General features: G+C 41.1%; 1 protein-coding gene across 5 annotated transcripts in view; it reads right to left on the bottom strand.

Annotated features, from left to right (window-relative positions):
* Positions 1 to 24,636, bottom strand: part of LOC138758950 (semaphorin-4D-like) — a 169,063-nt gene that overhangs the window by 86,849 nt on the left and 57,578 nt on the right. For 2 of the 5 annotated variants that reach the window (XM_069928618.1, XM_069928607.1), the window contains one exon: positions 4,611 to 4,771. The exons of 1 other annotated variant lie outside the window; for it this stretch is intronic. The gene's annotated coding sequence lies outside the window, so the exon portion shown is untranslated. Of the gene's footprint in view, positions 1 to 3,476; positions 3,570 to 4,610; positions 4,772 to 18,722; positions 18,819 to 24,636 lie in introns of those variants that run through there. 2 more of the 5 variants (XM_069928626.1, XM_069928650.1) reach the window with 2 other exon arrangements.

The following is a 24,636-nucleotide window of genomic DNA, read 5'->3' as shown; positions in this document are numbered from 1 at the left end:
GCAAACTTGTGTTTTTTGCCAGTTACGTATAATAAACTAGGGAAAATTTGCAATTTTATGATCAAGATCTTTTGGCAGTGTTATGTAATGGAGGATTTAGACCAGCTGATGCAAGGAGGGATGCAGTTGCATCAGAAGACATAATCTAAATTCCACCATGAGGCCCAGGATGCATATAATTAGTAGAAGTAGACACATCTAAATTCCACATGGGGCCCAGGGATGCTATGAATCAGTAGACATAATCTAATTTACACCATGAGGCCCAGAGATGCATTTGTCTTTTGTTGGTCTCAGACTGTCAGGAGACCTTGGAAGATAAATAAACCATTTATTCAGGGTGATGGGCTATGAGTAAACAATTTTTGGGTAATATAAGCCATGGTCCCACTGCTGAAGTTTAAGACTCTTTGAGGGGTGGAAACATCTCTCAGCAAGAAGAACTTCTAGAGTCCAGCTGACGTCCCGGTCGGGGGAGAAGCTGCCACTGGCACCCCGACAACCTATTACAAGTGTGCGGTCATTGCCTCGCTTCGGCAGTTGGGACCAGTCCAGGCGTTGATAAGTATAATTGGGAAAGGTCTGCATATTGTAGTTTGAAATCAGCTTTTGAATTTGTAATAAACATTTGTATAAACTGAACTGTTCTCGGCGTGGGTGTCTATTTTCTTTCGGTAGCTCAAACACTGTGACCAATCTAAAACGAACAAAGTGAGAGGCACAAATTTACCCAGGACAAGTTACTGAGCAGTTTTCGTTTTTTTCCATAATACCAGATTTTTCCTGTTCGTGAAAAGGTTGCACCAGCCTACAGTGGGTTCAAAATCTTTACTGACGTCTGGGTGCGACTTTGCCCACTGCAGTGCAAATGTTCTTTTTTATTTCAAATGACTATGTAGCAATCTTGCCTTTGTTCATCTATCCATTCTGCAATGTGATTTTCCAACTGTGGCCAACGATTGATTCCTCTTCTCATCGAACATTGCCTTTTTGGTATTTATCTTAAAGTCTCTTCTTTCTTCCTCTAATCTTTTACCAACTTCTCATATATATCAAATGATCTTGCAGAGGCTCAGTGGTGGGTTTTCTTGGCCATTTCTATCACTCACTTCATACTTTTGTTTTGAAGGAGCTTCCACGATAAAAATCACCTCCAGCCAACACCCAGCAGATAAAGCATCGTGTTTTTGGGGGTCCACTTATACGGCAACAAAGGACCAGTATCTCAGGCATTGTGATTTTTGGGGATACATTGTATACTTACTTGTATGCCTGATAGGTGATAAAACCCTTAAAATAAGGCTGAAAATGGGGGGGGGGGGGGGGGGGGACGGTCAACTTATATACCAGTTGACTAATATGTCAGAATATACGGTATATAGAAAATGAAACGAAACCACCTTCAGAAAAATCAGCAAAAAAAACTCAAAATACAGTATAAAATTTAGTGAAGGATATTCACTGTCTTCCTTCATCTCCCCATGCACCAATAAAAAATACAAAATATGCCTGATCAATAGATGCTGTCAAGGTCAAATGTACAAATTCTCCATGACCAAAACTAAAAAAGTGTCAAGTTTGCAATTATAAAACAGTACCTTGTTCAAGATAGACAGCTAAGCCTGATTTTAAAAAAATCCCACTTTAGTATTAAATAACATGCAATGGCTCAGTCACTGAAAGCACCTCTCAATAGGGTTCTGAGCCAAGCAAGGAAAAGAACCACCCAAGTATAATCCATAACATTGTTTAGTTCCTCCAAGTTTAAGAGACCTGAACCAAATGCACTCTGGCTCTTCCTATATAATAAACAGAAAATGTTGGAAACACTGGGCAAATCAGTTCAGATCTGATCTGAACAAATTCAGCTCAAGCTTCTGAGTACTCCAGCATTTTGGGCTTTTCCCTCAAATTCTCAGCATTTTTAATTATTTTTGATTATTTTGTTAAAATGACTTTCAGTAAACTAATGGCATATCAAGTCACCTTTATTTGTCATTTGTACCATGCGTTGTATGGTAAAGACGAGATAGCATTTCTCTAGGACCAGAGTGGATTTACATAAATAGAAGTTAAAATATCAAGACATATACACCATCCACATATGTTCTGGGAATTCAGGAGCCCGATGGCTTGGGTGAAAAAAAACTGTTGCCCAATCTGGACGTATGGGTCCGAGTGCTATGACAGAAGGGAAATAAGTTTACGAGGGGTGTATGAAGTCCTTCACAATGTTTATTGCTTTCCATGTGCATTGTGTGTTATAGATGTCTGTCATGGTAGGAAGAGAGCCATCAAATGATCTTTTCTGCTGACGTCACCTATCCTAGCAGGGTCTTGCATTCTGAGGAGGTACAGCTTCCAAACCAGGTGATATAATTACTCAGAATAAATACTCTCAATACATCTTCTGTAGAATGTAGTGAGGATGGAGGATGGGAGATGAACTTTCCTCTGCCTTTGCAGGAAGTAGGGGCACTGCTGGGATTTCTTGGCTATGGAACTGGTGTTAAGGGACCAGATGAGATTCTCTGCCAAGTGCACACCAAGGAACTTGATACTCTTGATGACCTCAACGGTAGAGCCGTCAATGGTCAACGGAGAGTGATCCCTCCAAGCCCTGCAGTGGTGTTAATACAATATTTCCAATACTTAAGTAGAAAACATCTACTGTCCAAGTGAGAAGTAGTCCTTTGGATTAAGCAGGTCATTCAAGATAAAGGAGAACAATGGGGCAGTTGATCCTGGAATGGATAATGTACATATGGGATAGAGAAAAAAATTGAATGAAGCTCTTTAGTTTCTTGGCAATCAAAATTTGCTTCTGGTCAGCCAATATCTCCAGTTTAAAACTAATCCCATGTTAAATTTATCCACAGTAAATTGTTCACTCCATGTGAAAGCTTGTGCTTTCTCAATTCTAAACTTCAACAATAATACTGAAGAATTTATCAGACTTAATGTGTTTTAATGTGTTTTCATGATTTTGTTTTTATTTTAGATTTCCTACATTTGCTCTCTTTGGTTACTTTTCCACCCCTTATAATCACAGAGCTTCACAGAAAATGATAAACAAAATTCAACAGTCACACAAAGAAATATTATGGCAGGTAACTGCAAATTTAGTTGAAGGGGTTAGTTTTAAGGAAACTCTTACAAAAAGCAAAGGGAAAAATAGTCTCAGAGAGAATTAAGAGCTATAGCCATAATAACTGAAGACAAGGCTACCAAATCTGGAAGTGTTGAATTATAATAGTGAAGGACAGACAGTTTGGGCAAATATTTCTGGAGGAGAAATTTGAAAACAAATATGCAAACCTTTTCAAAACAAGACATTTCCTAATCAGAATATAATATAGATCTCCCATCCGAGGTGAAAGACATACTGGGAATTCTCAAGAACTTATGTTCCTCCAATTTTAACCTTTGTCAATTGTGGGGCTGAGAAAATGAAGAGGGACAGGTTTTCCATTCACCTCTGTGGAGATATTTTTCTTGAATTCTCCCTTCCTGTCATGCTGAATTCTTCGTCATACCACACTCCAGAGAAAAACCTTGTCCATATTTTACTGCAATTGAATGTACAATATAAAGCAAGCAAATTTTTGATTTGATGCAAATTTTCATGAAGGTGGAAAACTTGAAAGAGGTATCAAGATTATTTTTCTAAATAAGATTTCAAACTTGACTGCTTTCCATTCAATCTTAAAATGGCAAATTGTCTGTTTTTCAGTGCATTTTTTTTTAAACATACATAGAGCAGCTTAAAAAAAAAATCAATCATGTGGAATTGAGTACATTCAGTACAGTTTTAAATTGAAGGCAGACTTGGGAAAAGAATATTTCAATCATAGATACCCAGAATAAAACATTATCCAATTTCACTACAAGAAATTTCATCAATAATTTTTTAAAAACGCATTATTTAAGATAGGAACCCTATTTTTCAATAACCGTTTCAGATTATTTTTTATTATATTTCAGGAACCTTATCTCAATTTAAGCATCCTTCTGTTGTTCCCAAAGGGAAGCAAACATTTATCAAACAACTTTCACCCACAAGGTTGACAGAGAAAGACCTGACTGATTGGATGATACTTAAGGAATTTCAACAAGACAAAGCAACACTGGGGGGTGGGGCTGAGGAAGTCGGTGCCATTCCAGTGAAGTGGGCCATGGCAACTGAAAGTTTGCCACCTGTGATGGATGTAACCGAGGCACAAAGGAGGCCAAGACTTAAAGGGTGGAGGACTTGGAGTAAGTCAACCAATGCACCTGCAGGTAAAGAGTTAAATACAAAAAAAAGTTTAAAAATTTTAAAAATTAAAATAAAAAATAATTAAATTACAGTTAACAAAAATACCATGGTATCCAGCACTTATGGTGATTGGTTGTTGCTTGAGATTATGCATTGCGTGTTGGCAAACTAACGGTGAGGTGCATCAATTTTAAAACACATTTTTTAACCAATTTCCGGTTGCTGGACACTGCCAGGTGCTTGAATGCCAGATAACAGGGGTTTAACTGTTGAAAAAACTGAGCTGGAACTTGGAAATGCAAGGCAGAAGCCTGAGCAAAAAAATAGACCTCTACAAGAGAGAGAGAGTTACCTTTAATGAACAAAGGAGATCAGCCAATGGAAGGCAGCAAAACGTATGAATCAAATCACACGGGGAGCCCAACTAAAAGCACAGCCAAGGATTTCAGCTCCTGATAGGAGATGGCAGGTAGTGCTGCAGGCGTGGAAGAGATTTTCACTGTTCAATGGATTCTGCAAAAAAAATTGATGAGTCAGTCATTTGTTCTGCAATATGCATGATAATACTCTTTAATATGCTAAAATTTTCTTGGATGATATTGTATTCTTTTTGACACCATTAATCCTGATCAGTGTACATTAAAATGTTCCACTTGTAGTTTCAGTGTCAGTCATCATCAGATCTTTTAACTGGCCAGAGAACCGATTACATTGAAGTCACACACTAGAGACTGATGCTGTAAAAGTCATCATCACTGGTAATATTTCAAGGTGATCAGAGCAGATTATTTTGCTAATTGAAAATCCAGATGCAGACAGCAACAGAAAGTATGTGAACCAAGAGTTCAGGAAGATAGTACAACTGGATTTGGATCATCAATCCATTGTAAATCCATTACTGACAACAATTTTTTGCCATGGAAATCTCTGATAACAGACCATCATGAAAAGGCACAATTTAAAGACAACAAAAGAAATAACAAGAGACTCCTGACTGATAGCCAAGAACTTCCCGAAGGTCCAGTATTAGTTAATGCTCCAGCAAACAGCACCTGAGACTTTAATGGCCCTATCTATTCTAAAACCATGATAATAGAGGATAGCTTATGCACAATATTGTGAACTTTGCTGATGTCCTATTTCAAGCAGCATGTTTTGGCTCTGGGAACGAATGAATGTGATATTTTCCCTCATTCATAAAATTATGGAACAGCATATTGACAGAATTGGTGTCTTGTGCTTTTTAAATTGCCACATTGACCACCGCCAGTGGGCTGATATCGCCTCAAACCGTGCATCTTGGCGCCTCACAGTTCGGCGGGCAGCAACCTCCTTTGAAGAAGACCGTAGAGCCCACCTCACTGACAAAAGACAAAGGAGGAAAAACCCAACACCCAACCCCAACCCACCAATTTTCCCTTGCAACCGTGTCTGCCTGTCCCGCCTCGGACTTGTCAGCCACAAACGAGCCTGCAGCTGATGTGGACATTACCCCTCCATTAATCTTCGTCTGCGAAGCCAAGCCAAAGAAGACGACAAATATATGCTCTTCCAAGTAAGTGAGGTGAAATAATAGGTGTAAGATTTTAGGAGAGGAGAGGGGAGAAATGAATCTTGAGAAAAAAAATTTGGCCTTATCTCATCTTGAACACAGAACAAGAGTAAAATCTCCTTTGACTTTGCCACAAGTTGCTTCAGCTCTTTTTACCCCCCACCCCACTCCTCGCCCTAGAGCCAATAGTCAATATCTTCAGAAGAAATATATCAGACATGATCAAAATGGTGGAGTAGACCCAATGCATCTGCAACTTGTTGTCTAAATTTATCAGCTTGGGTTGGATGTGAGCAGATTTAACCAACCTCTAAAAGTTGAGCAGCAACAGTGCAGGATGCACAAGTTCTTCGAAGATTAGGTTTAACTCACATTACATGGTTATCAGTTCACTAGGCCTATCGAGAAACTCGTGCCACCATGTGTGCAGAGTCTGCAGGCCCCACATTAACCATTCAAAACCCAGAGAGCTGGAATGGAAGAAAGGCATTCTTGACCATGAAGATCTTCCTAAGAGAAGCCCACCAACCACAAAAACACATGAAGGCAGCTTCTCTGAAGCAGGCTACAGAAATAATGATATATTGAATGCAAATTAATTACTTGTAGCTTTTCAAAACATTACAGTAATATTGCTGATCAAAAATGCCACCTTCAAGGCAAAGCTTGAAAAAAATGTATGGTCTACTGTGGATTACAAAACTGTTAGTAGACTGAAGGCACCTCAAATGTGGCTTTGTCTTGTTCAAATGGAACTCTCTCTGCCAATTGCACTCTGTACTGTGTTTTTAATGGCTACACTATGCAAGGGTCAATTAGCTGGACTGCTCGCAAGACAAACTTTCTCACTGTGCCTCAGTTCACGTCATTCTAAATTTAAACTTGAAGTTAAACTTGTACCTACACCTCCTCCTCCAGCACCATTTGGGGCCCAAAACTGTCCCAAGTGAAGCAACAATTGTGAATCTGTGGGGGTCATCTACTGCAACTGGTGCTCACTTTGTAGTGTTCGCTATAATCGAAGAGACTGGAACTAGACTGAGAGATAATTTCTCTGAATACTTTTGCTCTATCCACAAGAGTGGAGATCTCCCAATGGTCAACCATTTCAAATTTGTGCCCCACTCCTGCACCGATGTGGCTGTCCATGGCCTCATGCAACACCAAAATCACAGCCAACTTTAAATTGAAGGAGCAACACCTAATATTCTGCTTGGGCATTCTCCAACTGGGTGGCATTAACAGAGTTGTTCACCTTCCATTTGGCCACTCCCTTATCTCCTTCTCTTCCCCATCCTCTGACTCCTTTCCACCAGCTCTCCACCTCTGCCCTACTCGCTTAGAGAGCTATCCCTTCCCCCTAACACTCCCAGGCTGCTTTTCTGGTATATTTACCCAAGACCACCCCCCCACCCCTCATCTGTGACCCTGTGCTCCTCTCCCTCCCCCTCTCCCACCATTTTATTCAGATACCTGCTTGCTCTTTGCTCATTCTTTGATGAAGGACTCAGGCCTGAAACATTGGTTAAGTATCTTGATCTCTGCTACATAAAGATTGCTGCGTGACTTACTGAATTTCTCCAACATTTTTGTGTAAACTTAAAACTTGTCACGTGTTTTTTTTTGTTGATAAAGCACAGTAAACTAAATTTCACTTCAATAACAAGATTTATAAAAATGTGTCTATAACCAAGGATTTTTATCATGGCAAAGTATCACTGGAACACGATAAATAAACATTAAACATCACTCCCATCCAAAATTACCAGGAATCCTTTAAAAACCAACAGAAGGCAACTAAAAAAGCAACGAGGGGAGAAACAATGAAATATGAAGGTAAGCTAGGATATCAAAAGTTTTTAAAGACACATAAGAGTAAATAGGCACAAGTAGAAATTGTAAAAACACAAATGCTGGAGGAACTCAGCAGATCTCGCAGTGTCCATAGGAGGCAAAGAGAGATAACCAATGTTTTGGGCCTGAGCTCTCTTCAATGCCTTGAAGCGCTCAGATCCATGACGTCAATTATGTATACGAGCTACATTTTGAAGAAGGGCTCAGGCCTGAAACGTTGGTTATCTCTCTTTGCCTCCCATGGACGCTGCAAGACCTGCTGAGTTTCTCCAGTAATTCTGTGTTTTTACCACAATCACAGCGTTCACAGGCTTTTGTGTTTCACTCAAAAGGAGATAATGGATCCATGGAAAAATGACACTGGAGAAGTGGTAATGGGAAAGAAAGAAACAGTGGATGAACTGAATAGGTATTTTGCATCAGTCTTCACTGTGGAAGACAGACACCAGAAGACAGACACCAGTGCCATGTCAGAAATTCAAGTGAGGGAGAGGGCAGTAATGAGTGTTGGAGAGGTGAAGGAGGAGAAGTCACTTGGACTGGATGTACTACACTCCAGGGAAAAGAGGTAACTGCAGAGGAAAATGTGGAGGCATTACAAGTGATTGTTAAAGAATCATTTAAGTCAGGAATGGTCCAAGAGAATTGGGGAGGGGGGAGGGGGAAATCACAAATGCCACTCTGCTCTTTAAGAAGCAAAAGACTGAAAATTATAGGCTACTTAGCCTGACTTCAGTTGTTGGTAAGATTCTAGAGTCTGTTATAAAGGATGAGATTTCGGGGTACTTAAAAAGCATAGGTTAAAAAAGGCCAGAGTCAATATTTTTTTCCTTTGGGGAGATCTTGCCTGACATCTGTGGGAGCTCTTTGAGGAAGTAATCAGCAGAGATGTCGTTTACTTGGATTTTCAGAAGGCCTTTGACAAGGTGCCACACTGGAGGCTGCAAAACAGGATAGGAACCTGTAGTATTACAGGAAAGATGGATAGAACGATGACTGGCAGAAGGAAAAGTGTGGAAATAAAGCTGGGTTTTTCTGGCTGGTGATTAGTAGTGTTCCACGGGGCTCGGTATTGGGTCCGCTTGTTTTCACGCAACATGTTAATGTCTTGTATGAAGGAATTGATGGCTTTGTAGCTAAAGTTTGCCAATAATACAAAGATCAGTGGAGGGGCAGGTTATATTGAGGAGACACAGAGACTGCAGAGGGTCTTGGACAGGTTGGGAGAAAAGACAAAGTAGCAGCAGATGGAATACAGCTTAAGCCCCTTTCACTCTTGCATTCCAGTAAATCGGCCGGTCAGTGTCCCTGGATAGGAATGGGGGTTTGGTCTTTCACACTAGACCACTCCTAACTGGGACACTGAACCACTTTCACACTTGCAAGGGTTTATCCCCGGCATTTGGCCTATTCTACCTTTAATAGAAAGTGCCTGCAATGCAATTGCCCCTTTCACACTTGCCTGATCTCAACGCATCTGCAGACACCGTGTGGTGCAGATTTTGCTTTCACACTTGCCATTTTAAAGGCTGATTGGCGTTCGATTCCTGGGATCGTTGGGAAGGAGTGAAAGGGGCTTTAGGGAATTGTATGGTCATGCCCTTTGGTAGAAGGGAATAAAGTAGACCATTTCCTAAACGGGGAAAGAATTCAGAAAATGGAGGTCCTTGGTTTTGCTAATGTTGAGCACAAGATTGTTAGCGTGACAACACCCAATGAGCTGATCTTTCTCACTCCTGTATGCTTCCTCATTGCCATTTGTGATTCTGCCGACAACTGTGGTGTCATCGGCAAACTTGTGGGTGGCACTGGAATTGTGCCAGGCCATACAGTCGACGGTGTATTACAGGGGACTCCAAAGTGGACACTGGGGAGTGGGAGGGCAGAGGGAGGTTGATGGGGCATTCCAAGATAAACACCAGTGGTTGAAAGTGTGTATTTGGGGAGGATAGGGGGTGGTCGATAAACCGTGAGAAGGGTGGTTCAATTTAACTTTTGAAAATAGCGCCTATGATAAGGCTGGCAAACCTCGCAAGAGCTTGCCTTGGTGGACACCATGTTGTATTTGGCTTCAGCCCCTTAATAAGGAGAGGTGAGGTATGTATCTCAGCCAGCACCGCCACCCCCTCCCCGGTCCGGCGCTGCCTCCACACACCACCCCCCCACCCCCCCCCCGCCACCACTCCAGGGAATCCATGCCTGGGGGTCATTGAGGTATCAAGGATTCCATTAAGGGGTCGAGGGTCCAAAAAGGTTTGAGGACTCCTGGTGTATAATGAGTAGAGCAGTGGGTTAAGTATGTATCCTTGAGGTGTGTCTGTGTTGATGATCAATGAGGAGATGTTGCTTCCAATTCGTACTGACTGTAGTCTTCCAATTAGGAAGTCGAGGATCCAGTTACAGCGGTGGGGAGTCTTCTAAATAGAAGAAATTTGACAAATGCTCCTTTCTAATGTTACACATGAGAAATTCCAGCTTAAAGCCCAATTCCAATGTGGTTTCAAGTAAAATTCTGCTGGCACAAATTTCAAAGAAGTTTCTCTTTCAGGGAACTTCAATAAATGTCAAATCTCTACACCAGCATGCACAATTTAAAACAAACCTCACTAGTAGCTCATTTCAAGACCAAATACTTACTTCCTTTTCTGGAACCCCTCCTGATCTTTCACTGGAAACTGATCAGAATTTCAAAGGGCCTTCGAATGTGGGGCACTTCCTTTCTCAGGGTATTTCTCACTTTGATGAGGGCAACATTACCATAAAACAGCCAGTGCAGCTCAAGCTAATTGCACACACTGCTTTGAGATATCTGTCATTAAAGCAAGTGCATCTTGCAAAGAAGAGTACAAAGGCAACTTTAACTCTGTAACATTCACTATCCTTATATTCCTGCCATTTGTCATTATAAAATAGTTTGATTGAAAAATATAAATGTATTCCACTCTCCTGAGCATATTTTTGGAAATCTCTGAGTATTCCCAAAAATCACTCACTTCAAATGTTTCTGACTATTCCCCAACAGAATGGCTTCAGACAATATTTCCATTTCCTGACCCATTATTGACAATGAGTTTAGATTGATTTTTAAAATTTAGTGTACATTGAGGAGATTAGTCAATAACTATTTCCCCTTTGATGGTTTAACTATCAACCTTTAAATAAGCTGAAAGTATCGTGTCTTCAAGAAATATCTAAATTATTAATCTATCTTTTCCTAGCCACCTGTTCTTCATTAAACACTATGTACTTTGCTGACAGTGTAATGATATGTTGCAGCAAGGGAAAGCACGCATCTGGGACCCACATTAACAAGGCAAGGAATTTGCCTCAGCCAACAAGGCAGGAGTGTAAAAGCAACACTGGAGGGACAGAACTGCAAATAGAACAGTCAGTCAACTCTGGTAAAATGAAAGAAATAAAGCAACAATTTGTTTTTTTTAAATGAGACACAACAAAGTTTGGAAAAAAAACATCTAAAATTAGTAGCCAAGCAGTGAAGCCTTGCTTTTGTATTATAACACTAAGGAGGTTGACTGGCAGTAATTAATAGTTTCCATAAGCTATTTTTGAAGAACAAAGAAAGAGCAGGCCAATCATCTCTTCACGGCTGATCTTTCATCTCATTGCCACTTTCTATATAACTCCATATCTATCAATTCCCTTAATAACTAAAACTACCAATCCCTCTTCAAAATATTTAGTGATTGTGTTGGCCTCAGCCCGTCCCATTGAGAATTCTAAAAATTCACTTGGTAAAGAAATTTCTTCCCTGAATGTCTGCCTGCCTTTTTACGATTTAGACAGGGAACAGCTGAAGGTGAAGAGTACATAGAACAAGTTGCCAGAGGACGTGGCGGTCAGAGGCAGGTACTTGGGACTTTTAAAAGGCATTGGAATAGGTACAACAATAGGAAAGGCTTCGGCTGGGAGCTAAACAAGCTGCTGTAGGAAATCAGCAAGTCGAGGAGCATTAGTGGGAGAAAAAGAATATAGTCAATGGTTCCGACTGAAACCCCTCATCAAGAACAAAACTCTAGCAGTGACTCCGTTTGGAGGAATATGGGCCAAATGGGAATAGTCTAGAAAAGTAGCTTGGTCAGTGTGGATGAGTTGGCCATGGGGCCTGTGTTGCATAACTCGGAGTCCCTACTGTGGCACTAGTCACAGACACCACCCCAACCCAAATATGAACATTGTAATCATCTCCCCCCTGCCTCACAATGTTGATCTTCAAGCCTAAAAATCTATTCGTTTTCTGTTCCACATCTGTTTATTGATGCCAATTTCTTTGTTGTTATTCAATCCAGACCTGCTGTTCTCAACATGGACTTTTATTATCCATGATGGCAGATAAAATATTTGTTAGCTTATTTTTTTAACACTAAACAATAAATTAATTGACTTACAAGCATACAGAACAAGACAGGCCTCTCTGCCCAAATATTCAGTTACATTATTTACAGACCAAACAATTCAGATTTATTGCCAGAGTAGATACACGGCATCACATACAACCCTGAGATTCTTTATCTGTGGGCGAGGCAGAATTACCATTTATTGATAGTATAAAAAAACACTGTACACAGCGTACACATGTAAACAAATACAAAAACTGTAAACAGATAACAAATGTAAACAAACTGGCTATGCAATACTGAGAGAATAAAAAACCCTTAAATGAGTCCCTGATTGAGTTTGTTGTTGAGGAGTCTGATGGTGGACGGGTGGCAGTTGTTCCTGAACCTGGTGGTGCGAGTCTTGTGGCACCTATACCTCTTTCCTGACGGCAGCAGCAAGAATAGAGCATGTGCTGGGTGGTGTGGATGATTGCTGCTGCTCTCCGACAGTACCGTTCCCTGTAGATATTCTCAATAGTGGGGTGATGTCTTTGCCGGTGATGTCTCTCCCTCTCTTGACTTTTTCTATGCTTTCAGCTATTTTTTTTTCCTGTCCTCAATCTCTAATGGAATCAGTTTCCTTCTGAAAGCTCCAAGTACTTCCTTAAGCACTTCCTGTAACAGTTTCTGTATCCTCATCGCTTTCTCTTTAACCCCTACTGACTTTTACTAACATGTAACTGGATGAATCTTGGGAATATTCTCTCCACAACTACCCTCTAAATCATTCATAATTTTAACTGAAAACAAATATCCTTTGAAACACTTTTCTCAAGGGGCAGCAGATAGAAGCCCCCGTTGTTAAATCTTTCTCAACAGCTGTCACCTCTCAGCACTGGCACCTTCACTAGTTCTTTCTACACTGCTTCGATATGCATATTATATTACAGAGAAGACAACAAGTATAATCCAAGAGCAGCTTTACCGGGTTCGTATTCAAAGCTTCACCATTTCGGAATTTAATATTCCATTTATTATGATGGGTGGCCCAAAGAGTTTTCTTATCAAACTGCATCATTTCATGTTTACCCTTGATAAAGCAAAAGTGCTATTTAACTAACCAGTCTGTCATTTTCTATGGCCTTCCAGCATGATCAAATCCCACTTAAATTGGTGCAACTTCAAAATGTTTATGACTTGCTCTGAAACAAAATCATGGATGGAAATTTTGAACTGGTCCAAGCACAGGTTTTCTTGCAGAACACTGTTCACTAGCATCTTCAACACGAATAACAACTTTTCATTTTATTTTCCATTTTATTACTGTCCCCAATTTGGTATGAAGTTGCTAATTATCTCCACTTGCATTTTGTAATATGCTTAACAAGCGATAGTTACCAGTAATTAAAATCAGGATAAAATAATTAGATATATTGTACCTGAACAGAACTTATAATAATTTCATCATTGCAGTGAAAGTTCCAAAATATTTAATCTCATGCATCACTGAACATGTATTATTATGGGCCGAAAGGACCCCAGAACCCAGCAGCAATAGAAATTCACCAAGACAAATGGTTACTTAAACAAAAGTTACTTTCAATTATCTTTAAACATGAAAACAGGTTCAAACTTTAACTTATTACTATTAACTTAACCCCCTTCTAATTCTAAGCGGATGTGTATGCAATGTGTGTGTAAGTTCATAAAAATTCTTTGATTCACAGTCCAATCTCACTTCTCCAAATTCACCGGTATCAGGCAATTCTTATACTGTGCACAGAATTTAACAGACTTTGGTGTTTGAAAACCGCTCAGGAAGGTTCTTGTTGCTCGTTGGACACCCACAACTGATTCCTTTAGATCAGCCACTCCAGTGTCTTGCCAAAGAAACTTGTCCCATTAGGATTTTCCAGGTGATAACCTTTCTTTCAGGTCGCTACAGAGATCCTTTTTGTTTCCCTTATTTCAAGTGTAACATTATGCAGCCAGTCCTCTCCTCTTGTATGGACCACAAGGGTTTTGACCAGGCTGAACTAAGAACTCACAACCCGTCTTCAAAATGAAGATTTTCTACAAGCTTCCCAACTTGTCATGTTCTAGTCCCAGCTGCTGAAACTGTAAAACTGAATTATTTCTCTCTCTCTCACACACACACACACACACACACACACACACACACACACACACACACACACACAGAGAGAGAGAGAGAAAACCACATGACCCTCTTAGAATAGCAAACTGCACTCAGACTGCGGCTCCGGACCTAATCTTCTGAGTCCATTCATCTGTTGCTTTCCAAAACAATAATCTATTACTCCACAGCATGTCCAATTAACACCTACTTTTAAAGTCCTTCGAGGCATCCTTCAAAGTTTTTGCAAAGGCACCCGAGTGTGGACTGTCTGGCTTGAACAGAGCTCTGGCATTTTAAATGAGGTCTGCTTTGAAGTGCTTGTCTGTGAGTGACACTAAAAAACCTGCCAATTTATCTCCTTTTAAAAAATATCCATATACAATATAAAATATAACATTATCCGTCACAGTATTAATGCACTCGCTTTGCATAATATAAAAAGGGATTCATTTAGGGAGGAAAAAGAATCATGTTGACTGGATTTTAAATTTAGCCATTTGAAACGGTCTACGTGTTAACCTACAAGAAGTCTCTTATCATTTAACTTGTCAATTTTACCTCAGAACTGATAAACCACTGAAGATTTTTATTCTTTAAAAAAAACCTAAATGCAATTGAAAACATGTGGCAGTGAAATGCTCATGTATATCCCAAAATACAGAGGGAAGTCATGATCAGTAAAAGGACATTCTTCCAGATAGCTTGTCACTTGTACAGAGCATCCAACTGTGCTTCAAGCATATCTAAAATAGCTGCTATGGAAATAGCCATTCATCTGCAATCTTTTCCCCTTCCCCCACACACTGTGCACTTTGTCAAGAACAACTTGTGATACAAATCAGAACTTAGTCCTGAGCCACAAGAAATGTCCACATTTCAAAATGCCAGGCTGCGTGAGAGGAAGTACATTTAATATTTATTGTGGCATTTTGCACCTAATGTCATAACATTTTTCCCCATGTAGAAATTATTAACTGCACTCTTCCATTAATACCGCTGCAAAATTTGCATAATTCTACAACACATACTTGCTTCCTGTGTTAGAATTTAAAAACTGCAAATTCCAAACGAGAAAAAACACAAAGTGCTGGAAAAGCTCAGCAGCTCAAACAATGTCCTTTATGTTGCAACGGTAAAGATGAATATAGCTTGAGCCTTTCATCAAAGTAGGGGAAGATGCCAGAAGGCATCCAAAAAAAAGGGGGGGGGGGAGGAGGGAAGGGGGAGGGAGGGTGGCAAAGTCAGGAGATGATAGGTGGAGAAAGGAGGGAGGGAATAGCTATTAAAAAAAGTGCTAAGATTATTAATGGATCTACAAGGTCATATTTCAAAGCTGCGATATGTATAACATTTGCATTTCCACCATCAGCATAACAAATGATTGTAAACTCTTAAAGAGCCATATTGTTTGACCTGCCAACAGTTCTTCACCTTTGCAGTTACAGCCACAGGCTGATAGGGTTCAGCAGTACAGGCAGTCCCTGAGTTAAAAACAAGTTCCGTTACCTCGGCCTGTCTTTAACTTGAATTTGTATGAAAGTCGGAACAGGTACATACGGTCCTCCCACATCTTTGCTCTTTCCAAACCACACTCGATTCCTTCGCTTGCTCCTCTCTCCCTTCCTCAGTGGTGCAATCACACTCTAAGGCTGGGCTGTCATTTTGCGGGGCCAAGTGGCAATCCCATGTCGAGCCGTGACGGCTCTGAAAGCATCACGATGGTGCCCGCTGCTGCTTCTCCTCTCCCCCCCCTCCCCCATCTTGCCACTCATTGCCTGCGGCTTTGCCCTGGCCATGTGCGGGGCAGTCTGACTGCAGATGTGCATCACTCAATGGGGCAGCCAGCCAATGGAAAGCGAACTCCGCTCGAACCAGAAGTAGACATCATTCTCCTTCTGGTCAGCTTGTCGGTTCGTAACTACAGGTTGTTTGTAAATTGGACGTTTTCAGCCTGGGGAATGCCTGTACAAATTGCTGGCAAACCTTGTGTACAGACTTGTATGGCACGAACTGATAAGCAAGTTGCTGGTATTTGCATGTGCTAATGACATTATTTTTGGAGTTTATGCTTACCATGTTTAGGCAGGGGAGAGGGTGAAGGAAAACACATCAGTGCTGTGGTAGATCAGCAAGGCCTCAAAAGTATTATGAGAATAAAGTTCAATTATCATCCGTAATGTGACTAAAAGCCAATTTTTTCCTCCTCAAAGTAAAACCAGTAGAAAGAGGAAATGTGTGCCAGACCACTGCTCTGACGATAAATACTGCCATTTGAGGAAAGAGGTCAGGGCAACGTTTAGCTAAACTATTCCTGTACTTTCAAACCCAAGTATTTTAAAGCAATAGCATGGGTGGTTAATTAGGTAAAATCACTTTTACCCATCCAGTTAACAACAGTTGAGATAAAATAAGATAGAGCCATACCTATTGCAAACAAATGGGGAGCTCAGACAATAAAAATAGGTAGGGCAATTCTTCAAACTATTCCATGTAACCAAGTAATTCCCCACGCACCCTGATCCAAGCATTCAAATGCAACACAATTTAAGTTTGCTCAGATTAAACAGCATATTTCAGGCTGGCTAAGAAATTAAAATGTTGATGAGAATTGGTTCCACTCCTTCAGCTAGTGAAATAATGCTGTGATGTTCGCCTATTTTTCAGTTCATTTTATTCTGCGGGACTGACCCTTTAAGAGAGTAGATTTAATAACCTACCTGCAGGATTTGAAATACTGTGAAATTAGCAGCCAGTTTTGAAACAACTGGTTCCTAAATGGATACATTTGAAGAGAAGCAAGGCAGCATTGCTACACCCCAGGTGACCAACCAGTTTTGTTCAGGGAAACATCTCTTCAACCTCTGTGGAATTGAGAAACCCACTTGGCCTCACTATTTGTAGCACCTCTTGTGACCCAGGTGCGATTACTGGGGCAAGCACCTTTTAAATTGCAGGGGAGATGTACCCATTAAATCACCACCCGCGATCCAAGGGGGATCCTGCCCCCGCAATGACGTGTCATGTACTCACTGAAGTACCACCAGATGTTCGAATGCTGACTGCCTGGAGACACACGCAAACACTGACGTCATAAATAAGTGGACCAGCCATTTTTGTTTTCAAATCGCCTGTGGACGTGACCTAGTTAAGTTTAACTGGGTTCCCGGACTACCTCTGAGGTAGGTCATGGACGCAGTGGGTCAGACCCTTTCTAAGTGCTGTGCAACTGGGGCACTAACCAGGCAAACTGCCCTGTTAACCCCATTTTACAGGGCCTATTGAAAGGGTCTATTGTGTGGTTATAGACAGAATTGTCAGATTTCCTCCTTTTGCTTTCACTTCAATTGACCCACGAAAAGGGTTTTAAAGCTGCTGAAGAAATACTGCACTCTACTTGAGTGACCTGTGAAAAGGGATGTAAATGCTGAAGAAGGCACTCATCTAAAAAGGACATTTCTCTGAAGTACCTCAGCACGGGTGTTTGTGAGTTAATCAACCTTCTGTCACCCCTGGTCTCTTACACCCACTTCATAAACTGCGCCTTCCATCTAAGTGCGTGTCTCACCATCTAAGGCCTTCATGCCTCAACCATCTAAAGCCTGCGTGTTGCATCAATATCAAGCCCACGCGTCATCACCAAATTTCTGAACTTTGAACTTCCTTCCCAGAATTGGCTTGGGGTATTCCACACAGTCCAATATATATGCACATAGTTAGAGTTTAAGTTAGATAATTGTATATAATTTTTGTTAAGTTTTGCTAATTAATAATTAAAAATGTTATTTTAAATATAACACCATCTGGGCTAATTTTTATCGTTGCTGCAGTGTATATAACAATGCTTTATTTATATTGTATATCTAAATGTAAATGACAAGTTATAAACTGATGCCAGTTGCTAATTCCGGAAGTGAAAGTAGAACAGTGGTGAAATTAATACTAACTTTACCTTTAGTAACTGTAATTGAAAATAACATATGCTTGAACATCTGGCAAACAGAAAAAGAAAAATTTCAAGACTACACAACCCAGATCACCAGCAAGGAATGGAATAAACTGCCCAGCCAGATCGGGCTCAAGCTTCAACATCAGGTAGCACGAGCAATGATGAAAGATGTGAAAAATCAGAATGGAAGGCAAAGTCTGGGGCATCTCAAACTACCATGGGTATAATTAAAAAAGATAATTTTTATAAAGCCATGAACAATAACATTCCAAATTTGGAAACACAGCTAAACAAAATTGGTAGTTAAGTGCACAATGCTGGAGGAACACAGTGGGTCAAGCGGCATCAGTGGGAGAAAAGAATGATCGAAGTTTTGAACTGAAACTCTTCCTCAGGCCTGAGGAAAAGAAGTACAGAAGCCAAGGGTCCTGCATGGGATTGATAGTCCAGGGTGAGGTGAAATATGACAGACAGAAGCAGAGGACTGGCAGATTCCAGACAAAGGGAGCAAGAGGCAAAAACAAACCAACAGGGCAGGATGGGAGTGGCTGTTTAGAAGACAAAATGCCCTTTTAAGGTGAAAATTAGTGATTCGTAAAGACAGGTTTTCTCTGCCTTTAAGATGCTCCACCTACCTTCATAAAAGGTCAAAAGGTGGATTGGCTGGTCCAACTTGCTCCACGCTCCTTCCGCTTAGGGCAGTAGTGTCAGAGGTGGAGCGAAGTCGCGCCGCACTGACAGCCCCGTCGACCCGCTGCCCTGTCACAGAGCGGTGGAACTGTCAGTCTGCGCTCGTTCACTCCGGCTTTTCCCTGACGCCACCCCTCGGACCGAATGGCTGTGTCTCTGCAGACTCCTATCAGCTGCACTGCTTCATTCAATGCTGGATGTATGGGGCTTGCAGATTCTGTGAACCGTGCAGCAGGCTGTCAAGCAGAGGGGAGTGGGTGCTGTCAGGCAGGAGGGTGGTAGAGCTGTCGTAGGGTGGACACTGCTATGCTGCACATCCCGCCCCCTTTTAGTCCTGGGGAAGCCAGCACGCTGCTATCCGCCTTTTTCAACCTCTGCGTAAAAGGTAGATTTGCCTTTTTTTTAAAAAAATTTGAGCAGGTGATAACGTGGCTTTTGTGCATAAAAGTCCCTAAAGGATGCCAGTGCTGGAATCTGATTATTGATAAGGTGAGAATGGTGGGTTGTAGAGAGATCAGATGGAATTAGGGAGAGGTGGGGAAGAATCCAGAAGGGAGATGGAGGAAGGGAAGGATGGAACCAAAGAGGAGTGAAGGTAAAGGAGAAAAGCAGGAGTATAGAAGAGAAAGTGGACTCGTTGCCAGAAATTATAAAATGTTATGATAATACCATTGGGGCGTAGACTGCCCAGGCAGAATATGAGGGATAATTCCACTGATTTATGTTGGGACTCACTCTGGCAGGACAGGCAGGTCAGTGTAGGAATGCAAAGAGGACAGGGATTTGAAATGGAATTTAACTGGGAGCTTGGGATCACCATTGAATACTCAACATAAATGCTCTGCATACCAGTCCCAAGTCTGCTCTTGCTCTCACTGTTGTAGAAGAGGCTTCATCAGGAGCACTGAGTGCAGCAGATGAGGTTAGAGGAAATGCATGTGGAAGGGCAATTTGGAACCCTGAATGGTAGAGATGGAAATGTATGAACAAATATTTCACTTCCTACAGTTACAGGGGAAAGTACCAGGGGTGTTGGAAAGATGGGTGGAGAAGGATGAGCAGATCATGTAACCGTTTACAGCATGGAAACATGCCATGTCGGCCCTTCAAGTCCGTGCTGGTTCACTAGCTCCCCCTCCCGCTCTCCGCCCATAACCCTCCAACCCCATCACATCCATGTAGACATCCAACCTTCTCTTAAATGACAGATGGGACCCTGGCGCAACTATCTCTTCTGGAAGATCATTCCATTCTGCCACCACTCTGAGTGGAAAAGCATCCTCTAACATTTCTCCTAAAGTTTTGCCCCCTTACCCTTAACTTATGCCCTCTTGTTCCAACCTCCTGCCCTCAGGGGAAAGAGTCTATTTACGTATAGTCTATCCATTCCCTTCATAATTTTAAATTCCTCTATCAAATCCCCCGTCCACGTTCCAATGAATAAAGACCCAGTCTCCTTAATCTTTCTCCGAAATCTAGATGCTGTAAGCCAGGCAACATCTTTGTAAATCTTCTCTGCACCTTCTCCACCTTATCTATATCCTTTCTATAATTTGGAGACCAGAACTGAGCACAATACTGCAAACCAGGCCTCACCAATGCCTTAAACAGCTGCAGCATCACTTCCTAGCTCCTATACTCTATACTATGATTTATGAAGGCCAGCATGCCATATGCCTTCTTAACCATCCTGTCTACATGGGAATCCACCTTCAATAAACTCTGTACCATAACCCCCCACCCCCCCCAGGTTAAGATAACTCTGCATACCTCAATGCCCTCCCCTTAACTGCATATGTCCTATTTTGGTTATTTTTTTCCAAAATGCAGCACCTCACACTTGTCTAAATTAAATTCCATCTGCCATCTTTCAGCCCTCTCTTCCAAACAAACCAAATCCTTCCTCACTATCCACCACTCCCCCTATTTTCATATCATCTGCATATTTGCTTACCCAGTTAACTACACCCTCCTCCAAATCATTAATATAAATGATAAACAACAAAGGACCCAGCACCGATCCCTGAGGCACCCTGCTTGTCACAGGCTTCCAACCTGACAGACAGTTATCCACCAGACAAGGGAACTATAAATCCAATCATCACTTGGAAGCTTTCCTTATCAACTTGGCCTTGCTTGATGCATTTAAATTAAAGAAAAAGCTACTTTTCCTGTTCTGGTACCAAAAATTAAATAAATGATACAAATACCTCAATGATTTGAACAAAATCTAGTTCTGAAAACACAAGTTAATTTCCTCTTCTTTTCAAAACAGCTTTTTGGTATAGAACATCTCTCCACATCTATTTCCAAGTGGATGAATGACCCAGCGGCCATGTCAGATTTAATGTCAGAGTACATACATGACATCATATACAACCTTAAGATACTTTTTCCTGCGGGTGAGGCAGAATTACCACTTATTAGTAGTGCAAAAAAACTTCTCAATATACACATTTTAAAAAACTAAACAAACTGACTGCAATATAGAGAGAAAAAAATCAATACAGTGCAAAAGTAAAGCCTTTAAATAAGTCACTGAGTGAATTTGTTGCTGAGGAGTTTCATGGTGCAAGTCTTGTGACAACTATTCCTCTTTCCTGATGGCAACAGTGAGAACAGAGCTTGTGCTGGGTGGTGTGGATCCTTGACAATTGCTGCTGCTCTCCAACAGCAGCGTTCCCTGTAGCAATTTGGTGTGCTGTTACTAGAGTCACAGCGTCTGCAGACTTCCATGTTTCACTTCCTTGTAGATCGGTGTGGCCAAACTATGGCTCACAAGCCTCATGCGGCTGACATATAATGTGCAGCTCATGAAAATACTGTATATCCCATTGTATAGGACGACCCCAAAACAAAAATTTCGCCTTTAAAAGGTCGTCCTATACAAAGGATCTGAAATTATTACCTTGCTGACAAAGCCGCAATACCGCTGCCACCTTCCTGCCAGCTCTGATGCAATCTCGTGCATGGCCCATTAGTTATTTGTGAAGTCTCAGAGCTCCTCCACAGGATCCATCTGCTTGTTGGCTCTGTACAGGCTTTAAAACAGCCTCCAACAGGAGCCGACAATGGTTTATTTTAAAATATCCAAATAAAACGTAAGCCTTTAAATCACACATATCAAACTCAGGCCCGTGGGCCAAATTTGGCCCGTGATATAATTATATTTGGCCTGCAAGATCATATCAAATATGTATTAGAGCTGGCCCGCTGGCCGCCGCACCAGTATACAGCTAATACTACAAATCCCAGAATGCTTTGCAAATGTGTTGGCGCCGGCCCGTCAGCCCGCTAATCGCCCCCACCTCCTCTCTTTACTTTCATTAGCACCTGCGACCTGTCACCCAACTCACATGTAATAAACCCCTTACGAAAAATGGCCAAACGAAAGACAGAAAACAGGACCTTTCAACACAGGTGGGAGGCAGACTATATGTTCATCATTTTAAAAGACAAACCTGTTTGTCATTGAAGCAAGTTGTTATTTTTTGACTTGTTGGCTTGTGAAAAAAAATACATTTAAGAGGAGCTTAAAGGCTATAGAAAAATATTATTTATTGAATATTTTATTTTTCATTTGTTAATGCTTCTTCTGGAAAGAGTTAAACCAAAACTATTATTAAACATTTATTTTAATAAGAAAAAGTTTAACATTACATATGTTGAAAGAAGAGAAAACATGCAAATGTTGTTGAAAATTTTCACTAAATATTTAGTTTGGCCCACGACTTAGTCCAAGTTTTTAATTTTGGCCCTCTGTGAATTTGAGTTTGACACCCCTGCTTTAAATGATCATTTCTTATTAAAATATTGTAATTTGCTTTTACAGCATCCACTGGTCAGCTGTAAGTGCCAGATTTAGGAGGTCGTCTTATACAAGGAGTATCACTCAAAACCACTTTTTAGGTGGAAATATCAGGGTTTTCCTATACAACGGCACATATGGTATGTTGGCTGAGAAAGGGATTGGTACAAGTTGCTGATTACAATGGTAGTTTTAGTGGACATGGCTTGTGATCATATAATTGTTGTGGCTTTCAAACATCTGAAGTTTATTGTATGTGGCTCTTATGTTAAACATGTTTGGCCAGCCCTGCTGTAGATGTTCTTGATGGTAAGGGAGGGTTTTACCTATGATGTCCTAGACTGTGTTCATTACCTTCTGAAGGGCTTTACGCTCAAGACATTGGTGTCCCCAGACCAGACTGGGATGTAGCCACTTATCACCTGCAAGATGGTGCAGATGCTGACAATCCAAAATCAAAAGAAAATGATGCCAGCCAATGCTGGTATGAAAACCAGTCAATATAGTATTAGAACACTACATTCTATCTTCTTTCCCAGGTGCTCTCAGCAGCTCAGGAGTTCACCCACTGACCAGAGATCCCCTGCAAAGTGTGAGGCTTTTCCAACCTGTGACTGATTTCAAACTTTGCAATCTCTGAGTTGCAACTGCTAAACATCTGGTTCAAAATGTAGTTAACTCCAAACAAAAACAAGAGAAAACAAGAAATAAAGACAGCCCATACAAGACATTCAAAGATAATTTTAAAAAGGCATTTGAAAAGGTATCACTGATCTTACTATTACGAGCACAAAGGACCCCAAAACCCAGCAGCAATTGATATTCACCAAGACAAATGGTTACTTAAACAAAGATTGCTTTTAATTATCTTTAAACATGAAAACAGAATCACACTTTAACTTATCACTATTGACTTACTTAACTCCCTTTTAGTTCTAAGTGCTCGTGTATGTAATGTGTGTACAAGTTCAGAAAAGTTATTTGGTACACAGTTCAATCTCAGTTCTCATTCCTCCAAGTTCACTGGTTGCAGGCAATTCATATACTATGCACAGAATTTAACATTTATAAAGTTCACCAGGCTTTGGAGCTTGAAGGTAAATGGTTACCGCTCAGGAAGGTTCTTGTCAGTTTTCAGAGAAAGTTTTGTTGTACGCTGGACACCCAGCCACTTCAGTGTCTTGTCAAAGAAACTTGCCCCCTCAGGGTTCTCCAGATGACAACCTCCTTCTTTCAGGTCACCAAAGAGTTCCTTCTTGTTTCTCTTATTTTAAGTAAAACATTAGACAGCCAGTCCTCTCCTCTTGCATGAACCACAAGGGCTTTGACCAGGCTGAACTAAGAACTCACAACCAGTCTTCCAAATGGGGCTTTCGACAAGCATGCCAGCTTGTCCTGTTCCAGTCCCAGCTATTGTTGCTGACTGTAACACTGTAGAATCGATCTCCATGTGTGTGTGTGTGTGTGTGTGTGTGTGTGTGTGTGTGTGTGTGTCTCTCTCTCTCTCTCACACACACACGCCCACACACACAGAGAAAACCTGTTTTACTCTCTCTGCTTGCAAAACCACATGACCCTCCCTAGAACAGCAAGTTCCCCTCCAGACTGTCTACGGCTCTGACAAGCTCTTTCATCTGTTGCCTTTTTGTAAACAACAATCCATTAGTGAAGTCTCTCGGGCACTCTCCAAACCTTTTGCAAAGGCTGAGGCCCCCACATGTCTAGCATTAGCAGAGCTCCAGTATTTTAAATAAGATCTGTTTTAAAGTGTTTGAATGTGACCTACACTAACAAACCCTGCCCCAATTTATCTCCCAAAAACATATCTATCTATATACTGTCACAGTGCCAAAAAGTTTTGTTTGCACGACACAGCTTTGTACGATTTTACATTTTTTCCTAGGTATCCAATTGTTCTTCAGCACTCCTTTATAGCCAAATCAAACTGTTCTAATGAACAGTAATTAATCTGAAACTAATTCTGTGTCTCTCATCGTGGCTGCAGCCTGACCTGCTGAGTAGTTCCAGTATTTCCTCTTGTCATCTTAGCC

Source organism: Narcine bancroftii, chromosome 1, assembly GCF_036971445.1.
Source record: "Narcine bancroftii isolate sNarBan1 chromosome 1, sNarBan1.hap1, whole genome shotgun sequence".
NCBI classification, from domain to species: domain Eukaryota; kingdom Metazoa; phylum Chordata; class Chondrichthyes; order Torpediniformes; family Narcinidae; genus Narcine; species Narcine bancroftii.
This window is presented reverse-complemented; position numbering and strand designations above follow the sequence as displayed.